This window comes from Megalops cyprinoides, chromosome 3, assembly GCF_013368585.1.
Source record: "Megalops cyprinoides isolate fMegCyp1 chromosome 3, fMegCyp1.pri, whole genome shotgun sequence".
NCBI lineage: Eukaryota > Metazoa > Chordata > Actinopteri > Elopiformes > Megalopidae > Megalops > Megalops cyprinoides.
In genome coordinates this window covers 42,258,203-42,266,103 of record NC_050585.1, presented here as the reverse complement: position 1 = coordinate 42,266,103, position 7,901 = coordinate 42,258,203, and positions in this window count along the sequence as shown.

The following is a 7,901-nucleotide window of genomic DNA, read 5'->3' as shown; positions in this document are numbered from 1 at the left end:
GCTAGATCATGTGTCATAATTCCCTGGCAAGTTTTTTTTTTCTTCCTCTTTCTTTCTTTTTATTTTTTTCCCCACCAAAGATCTTCCTGTGTTAAAAGCAGATGAATGAGAAATGGGAAGTTAAAAAGAGGTGGACCCTTGTGGCTGCAGATCCCGTGCTGTTCCCCTTGTTAAAACGGGAGTGATTGGTGTCCCTTCCCTAAGGAATCCGATTTGACTATCTCTCTGAGAACTAAACACAAGCACATTAGCCCCAAAGGGAAGGGGAGTGGCTATGTCAGATAGACCGCCCCCAAACACGAGCAAGGACGCGCTACAGCGAGCGCTGTGCCCTATCACAGCTCCCATCGCCTTATTACGTATTCCAGCCCGTCCCTTTCACTTTGCATCGAGCGCCTTCTCGAAAGTCACTGAGCACCGAGATATGTCGCGGCACCAGATGTGGAAGATGACTCCACATCCAGCGCAGGGATTGCGGAGCATTACGGCTACGTCTGATTCATTTTATTGATCATTTTGCTATCGGTAAGACACGCACTGGCCCGCTCGCGTAGCGGAGCCGTGAAGATCTACATTCTTGAGCTACAGCAGTTTGCAGCGGTAGCACCTGCCGCGTCGACGGAGATGCGATCGTCATCTGACCCAGTACTGGAGTAATTTGGAACATTTCTCCTAACGGTCCCTCGCCTTGTCATCTTCGATTGCTATGTGAAACACATTCCCGCAGTATTGGTGGCACTGCGCGCGGTCCGACTGTTTAAAAATAAACGTTTCAGCACCGTGCACTGTCAAATATAGAGCCAAAATGCAAAATTTTAGGTTTTTGTCGCTTGAATCGAGGGTTAAATTTGTACGCTGTGGATAAGTTTGATTTTGAGGTTTCTTCGTATTGATTAAGAACTAGGAATCAATACAAAAATGAGGAGTGACACATCGCTGTATCATCGTCAAAGTGTTTTCTTTTTCAGTTAAAATTCAAACTTCTACTATTGCTGTTTATAATCAACTAGTCATCATGCCCACCAACAGAAATACTAAACACATATACATATAAATTGCATGCTACAATTGTACAGCTAGTACCTGAATGCAACTGTACAGTATGTATGTTACAGCTGCACTGAGTGTAATATTAGTACTGCACTTCTCGAAAACTTTTCCGTTTTAAATTCGAAATGCGGCTCCACTCTAGAAGGGGAAATACTCAGAATGTACATTATTTTCTGTTGCCATTTTAAAGCCCTCGTTGTGGTTAATGATAAAATGAAGCAGGGCTTTCACCCTATTTGCATTAATTTGTAATGCAATATTTCAGCCAACAATTCGTATGTCCGTTATATGATGACACTTACAGTTGCAATACACCGAGTTTTCTTTCCACTCTCAACGGGCACGTTCACCCCTCGCGCTCACAGGCAAACATAATCCATCTCAAAATATGACCAAGTTGAGATTTCTCTGGGCGCAGTGAGGAACAGACTCTCCTCTGTCTTTTTCGAAACCACCGACTGTATTTCGATTTCGTGAAAATTATGCAGTTTGTCTGTGGATATTGACACCGCCCAACTCGAAATGTTCGACAGCACCGAGTGTGTTCCGTCCTTTTCCCATTAAATAGAAATTGTATACTAAATTAAATTCGAAACAGCGAAAGAAAATACAAATCGCCCAATGAATGTAGAAGAAATAAATATCGAAGGTATTTTTCACTTTTTTTTTTAACTTTTTTTTTCTTTTTTGAAGAAATTGTTGTTCAGTTGCAATAGAAAACAGCTCCCAAGGTTTTTCCCCCCTTTATGCAGTTTCGGAACGCGTTACTTCGCTTCTGGAATATGTATGATTCACAACTATCCAGCGTCCTCGTCGCTTCATTTAATTTACACAATTGTTTTGCTGAATTTACGAACCTCCTGTGTTTGGGGTTCCGTTTGGAAACCAAGCCCTTGCTGAAAATTAGAATTGGCCAACATTTCTTATTCCATATCCACTCCAAAAAGTGTCATATGACAAGCAAGAGCAGCATTAATAACAACCAAAAACAACAACAATTACCGGAAAGATGCAATTTCAATTATCACCCGTTTTTTCCGTTTCTGCTTTTGTCTAAAATTGTCTCACGGCTAAATTGTCGCTGGTATAAGGAAATTTATTTGACATTACTGTGTTAGTTGTTACAATAAAAGCATCAAAAAATTTTTGCATCGGTTTTCTTTTTTCTTTCTTTTTTTTGCCTGTTTTTGTGCAGGTAATACCTATTAGCCAGATGATGAATCCGCACACAATGTAATACAGTATAACACGCAACATAACGATTATGTGCTGTTCCTAACACGACAGCCAGTTACATCTCATACACATATATGAATATACCATAATATCATAATGCAATGCAATGTAATGTATACGAACGGTGTACAAGAAAACAGAAATAAAGGCTACTTTAATATACCGACAATGCACATTAATTCAGCCTCGCAGTTTATGTGAACTGAGCACATGAAAAATAATAATGCTAATAAAATCTCGTTCTGAAAATGTCAACAGAATGATTACATCACTGAAAAGACGGACATGTAACATAGATAAACTGAAAGGTAGTGGGTACAGACGGCTGACGAGGAGTGCTTATGTGAATACATGTAAAACAGTCAAACAAAATACAAGCTGCATTACGTCTCTACACATAATGGAGACATACGATATACAGGAAAAAACAAGGGATGGAGGGTGGAGAAAATGAGTTTAATAATAAAGACATGCAGATGGAGCTCGAGGTATGAAGTTGGTGAGGTAGATGGACATACAGGCTGACAAACGTTGGAGACATGGGCAGACATACACATAAACACAAAAAACACACATTCTCTCTTCTCTCACTTTCTCAGGCACATGCACACTCATACACACCCACACACTTGCAAAAATACACACAAAACATGTTCCAGGCATCACACATGTATATGCGAGTGCACACGCACCCGTGCGCGCACGCACACACACACACACCAATCTGTCCCTCAGCAGAGTAGTTTGATTTCCCCCTGCTCTTTCTTTCTGCCAGCCTTGACTGACAGAAGGGTAGCCACACAGCCTACCCCCACCCCCCACACCACCACCACCACCCCACTGCTGGGACAAGCCATATTTATACCCTCTCTCTGCCCCAGAAGAGACGGAGCAACTATAAAAGGAATCTCAAACTTCAATAACAAAGATATTTACAGACAGCTAATGCCTGGTGATTTAAAAGGGTATGCTTGTCTCTGCTGGGAGCATGAGGCTAGGAGGGGGGGTGATGTCAGGCCAGTGGGGGGGGGCTGTGATGAGGGGTCAGTGTCTTGCTGAAACACTGCCTTATTCTCTGTCCCGGTCACCATCACCTTATCAATGTTGATGAGATTAACCATGGCTGAGGTGTACTGCCCATTGGTGGCACACAGGAACAGTAGTGTGGGTAGTTGTAAGGAGCAGGACTTGTAAGTGAAAGGTTAAGGGTTCAGTTCTCTGCTGGGGCACTGCTGATGTGTCTTTGGGCAAGGTAGTTAACCCACAATTTCCTCAGTAACTCTATAAATGATTAAAACTGTAACCTGGGTGAGTCTCTCTAGAGTCTCTGCTAAATGACAATAATGTAATGTAATGTAACAAGATACAAACTGTCATCTCTCACTTCTGAGTGATCCCAAAAATAAAAGGCAGCCACTCTGCACACAAAGATGGACATTCAGACAAAGATTGTCAGCAGTGGCAGTGCACTGAGGTTGCACTGAGTTAGGACACGCAAGTTTTGAGTTTGACATTACCATTAAAGTTTAACATTGGTATAGTGTATTTTCATACTTTTTATGCTATGTGGGCATTTTAAATGAACAAAAACATACTAAAAGATCTGCAGGAAGGTAATGGGAGAAACTGGGAGAAAGGTGATTTCTAGAAGACTGATACTGATTCATATCAAAAACATCAAAGGTCTACTTATTCATCAGGAATAACCATTTATTAATTAGGATCATATTTCATGTTAAAGAATGTGGCTCTGGTATATGTCATACATATTATATTTGGGGTTTATACATTATCGTTAAGATAAGTTTTCTTATAATTAAACCTTGTGTCTGCCAAGCTGTAGTTACTATTAACATTCACTGTGTAAAAAAAATACATGAACAGTTATTTCAAAGGATATCTGTGTATTTACCCGCACATTATGTCTACAATGACATTAGGCACTTAACGGAAAGTTGGGTCATGCGATGAAAGTCACGTTACGGCATTGAAGTGAGACTGACAGTCCACCGTACTGTGCTGAAACGCTGATCGCATTACGGAAACACTGAATACAGTTCAAATGCGGTGCTTTCGCAAACTGAAAAATTCGTTCTACTATAGAACACATCTTAACAAAACTGGCATTTTTGGAGTCAGTGATCGAAAATCACTGCATAAAATGCTGAAGTTTTATCAACCACAGTAACACAAAAAGCTTTGAATGGTGCTTGCCTTTAGAATCTACTTGTTTGCAGTAACGGAGTTGCAGCGCTTCTTTCGTATCCTGTTTTCTTCAGAGCTGGTAAACCACACTCGCGAGAGAAACCCTGTCAAACCTTAATTCCAGATACCCAACATCCTTGATTGAGAACAGCGGAGAACGCGAGAGGAGCCGATTCCTTAGTGAGGTAATAGCGTCATCTAGTGATAAAACTAAAAATTACACCAATGCTAATCCAAGTCTGTTTATTTTGCAGGTTCTCGCTTTTAAACTGCTCTCGTTTTTAAACGGACAGTTCATGGGGTGGCGATAGACAAGAAATAATTTAAGATGCCGAGTAATTGATAATGAGGCTGATGAAACAGATCAAACCACTCGATATTTATCAAGATTGTCTTGGTTTTATTGAGACGTTTTCCTTAAATGTCCATGTGCAGCCCGAATGGAAGGTTTGCCGCCTACATAAACCCCACGAAAAGACGGTGTACGGGGCTCGTGGGAAAAGGCCAGGCTTTACGAGGAACGCGAGGAAAGGACGATTTATTAGCACGATTCCTAACTTCTGCTCTGGGAATAAAGTAGAAATATCTGATCCCTTTTCTGAAGGGTTTTTTTTCACCCTTTACTGTTCTGTTGATCGATTAATGAAGTTAAATGTTTATCTGCAACGAGGTCAAGGTCAGGCCTGCTTTTGAACCTTGCTGGTGTGCAGAGGGGTCAATTCAGTGATGATGAGTGCTCTCTGATTTGTCCTTCCTGCCTGGATAAAGTTCTCTTTCCCTGTCTTCCTTTCACCGGACAAAAGGGAGTTAAAAGGCACCCACAGGAAACACAGGCCACATGCTCACCCTCAGTTACGAGCCCTGCTCCCAGCTGCTGCACCACACTGTCAGCCTCTCCTGTCCTTACCCAGGATGCCTTGCAGATGAGCCTGTTTCAGTGGTGTCTCACACGGGCTCCTCTGATTCCACTGTCTGGTCCTTTTCACCCTTGACCCTTCACCCTTTGACAGTGTATGGCTGAAGTCAGAAGCGGTTCTATGGTGGTAGCTGTGCCGTCTCTCTCTGATCTGTACTTCCCTGCCCTGGACACTGCCACTGTTGCTTACAAAAGCCACCACTAACACAGGTTTGTGCCACGGACAGAAGACCATTACAGACCCAAACACAACTACAGAATTAGCTGTGGATACAGCAACGTACAAGAACATATATTCAGTTAAAGCTAACTTCAAGTAAAACTTTTATTTTTGCAATTCAACATAATAATTGCAACATTTCAAGTGTTTCCAATACCCAATGGTTCAAAATCGGGCCTGGCCTCACCACAATACCCCTCCAGGCTTCGTATGGCCCAACGCTGTGTGGATTCCTTTATTTCACAGCATGCGGATGCTCTGTCTGGTGTGCTGTGCTGTGTCCGGTGCGCCTCTGAGGTCAAAGCAGGTCTTTAAATCACAGAAGGGAGGAGAGGAGGCCTCACAAAGCAGGCAGCAGGAGACAGCAGGAGTAACTTACAGATGCACAACTTCCCAGGGAGACTGGCCTATTGCGAACAAACCAGGGCCACTCCAAAGATAGCCTGGGGTTGTGATTAGAGCACACTATTATAGCTTTATATGTATAAATGAACACAGATATCACATAATGGCTTTCTCATTAAGAGAAATTGTTTGATGTTTAACAGGCACCAGTGTGGCATAGTGGTAAGGAGCTGGGCTCATAACCAAAAGGCTGACCATTCGATTCCCCACCAGGGCACTGCTGCTGTACCCTTGGGCAAGGTAACTAACCCAAAATCGCATCTGTAAATATCCAGCTGTATAAAAAATGATAACATGTAAAGTTGCTACATATGTAAGCCACTCTGGATAAGAGCGTCCGTTAACATGACAATAATGTAACATAATGTGGCTCTTCTGGAAAAGCATTTCATTCATTGAAAAACTAGTTTTCAGTCTAGATGAGATCATATGCTTTCCTAAAGGGTTAAAAGAACATGCGATTCAGGGTGCATCCACATGTCCCTGGTTATGGATGACATAAAGGTCCTTGAATGTCCAATTCTGTAAAAATGACTGTTCATTAACTGTTCTGGCCCTACGTTTTGGCCATGTGGGATCAATTAAAATGAGCGCAATCAATCCAGCATGTCTTGAGTATAAAATCGCCTCCAGACTTGTCATAACAGGTGTAATGACAGAACTACCTCATCCTGGGATGAGCTGAGGTCAGCTGAAATGAGGCTGGCACAACTGCATGGTTTCCAAAACAAGTGAGCACTGGGGCAGCTATAGACATCACTCACTGATCACCAGCAATGATATGGGAAAATATTAGGATAATACTACTAAGTTGCATCACCATCAAATCTGAAAAATGAATGGCAATCTCAAACATGAGATTTCTGTTCACACACACACACACACACACACACAAATACACACACGAAAACAAAGCTACTAACCCAATTTAAGTTCCAAAGCCAAAATTTCCATATGTTTCATACATGTTTTGACTGACTTTTTACCTCAAAAGCTTCAAGATGGGCTCATTTCCCAGAAGCAAAAAATGATAAAAGGATCCCTAACTGCATAAAGACCAGTGATGTGGACCATCAGCTCAGCATTAATTCTGTAACACCAACGCACAAGCAAAGACACGATGTAGGACACAGTGGAAAGAACAATTCAATATGGTACAATTCGATACGATCTGATTCAGATAATTACACACAAGGTAATGCAGTCAAGGTGAAAACTCATACTGAAGGTGGAAAATACTGTCGTCAGGGGCCTACCCCCCAATAAATCATCATTGAATAGAACAAGTGAAAGAAAATAAAGTACAGTTGTCTCAAAAGATAGTAGTACATCATTCATGACAGTACATTTCAGTCATAACCCTTCAAGGTGAGAGCTCATATACGAGTTGAACCAGATCTCTTTAACTGAATCCTAGTCTCATTGGCTTCGGGTCATCAGGTCTACACCTGCTGATGCAAACAACTCCAGATGATATTCACCATTGAAACTGTGTGTGAAGGAAATATCGAGTTCTCTATCCAGCAGGTTTAAATTAAATACCCTTTAAACCATTTAAACACTGGGAGGAGATGACTGGGTTAAATCAAACATATTATTAATTTTAAAGGTTGGTTTATGTTGGGGCAGTCCAAAAGACAGTATCCATCTACAAACCAGACTGGACAATCAGAGCTAACAGCTTAATGTATGCTTAGTTTTGCATTACACAGATTATGGTCATAGGTGCACACTATGCATGTGGATGCTACATATTACAATTTGTGTCAGTGGCACAAATGCATAGACCACAGGAAACAGTCTTGTTAAAATTCAATTTTCGTTTTATTTAAACATTCACCTTTGTAAAATAAAAATGAATCTCCCAGG